The sequence below is a fragment of the Sinocyclocheilus rhinocerous genome, unplaced genomic scaffold (assembly GCF_001515625.1).
Source record: "Sinocyclocheilus rhinocerous isolate Xijiao unplaced genomic scaffold, SAMN03320098_v1.1 scaffold730, whole genome shotgun sequence".
Classification (NCBI taxonomy): domain Eukaryota; kingdom Metazoa; phylum Chordata; class Actinopteri; order Cypriniformes; family Cyprinidae; genus Sinocyclocheilus; species Sinocyclocheilus rhinocerous.
Genome location: NW_015670605.1, coordinates 1,429,540 through 1,430,504, shown reverse-complemented (window position 1 = coordinate 1,430,504; position 965 = coordinate 1,429,540). Strand labels below are relative to the sequence as shown.

The 965-nt window shown below is 38.1% G+C and overlaps 1 long non-coding RNA gene across 1 annotated transcript in view; it reads left to right on the top strand.

Moving 5' to 3' along the window:
* The first annotated feature begins 258 nt into the window (after positions 1–258).
* Positions 259–965, top strand: part of LOC107734276 (uncharacterized) — an 11,784-nt gene continuing 11,077 nt past the window's right edge. The window contains exon 1 of the long non-coding RNA XR_001639077.1: positions 259–438. This is a non-coding gene — a long non-coding RNA (uncharacterized LOC107734276). The remainder of the gene's footprint in view (positions 439–965) is intronic.

Below are 965 nucleotides of genomic sequence, written 5' to 3'. Positions count from 1 at the left end.
ATCCACGCTTCAAAAATCTACCTGAAATAGTAGACCATCTGGGAACTTCTGGCATACTCTTTTCAACATACTATGCTTTGGGACACACTTATTTTTTAGGAAGGATAGTATGAACATTGGGATGCAGCCGGGTATATGTATTTTTGTGTAATTTTGCGACTTTGGAGCCCCCTACAGTTAAATGAGTGGAATTTACCGTCGCAAATATATCACTGACGTAATTACGGTACAGGTGCGTTCGTTGTTGCCGTAAAGCAATTCGCCCTTTTCGTGCAATTTTTTACCTGTTCAACAAACTTATGGAAAGAATCAAGCCATTCGCCATATTAGAAGTCAGTGTGCCATCAAAATGATTTTGAAACTGATATTTTAAGGTAAACTTACATACAGTTGCTTAATGAGAAGTTTTGATACACAAAAGCTGAAACACGTACGCAGGTAAGTCATTTACAGTGTGTTGCTGATATTCTGAAGAATTGATTTACTGTAACAGTTCTAAAATATGTGTTTACTTTGTGTTTCTTATAAAATATGTATTTATTTATGCGGGAATATTTCAGAGAAGCAAAGGTTAGTGCATTTTGAGTGTGAATGTGTCTGTGTAGTTCTAGAATTATCTCATGCATCAAAAGCTGTGTTAAATACAGTATGTCAACATTAGATGTGCCCACATATCTGAAGGGATCCTGTCTGTGGTCGCTGGGTGGTCGGTGGCTCCTAACAAGGGCATTTATTGTCTCTGGATATATATACCCACACTCTGGTCTACATGACTGCTAACACAATTCAGCCTGAGCCAATTAAACTATCACACCACATCTCAAACGAGCCATTCATTTCTGCACTGCCTTTGGTCTAAGATTGCAATAACAAACCTGATGTGAGATCATGGTTAACCTAAAGCATGAAAGGATATGCAGGGGGGAAAAAGTAACTTCACCACATCTTGATGTTTGGGTTCATTA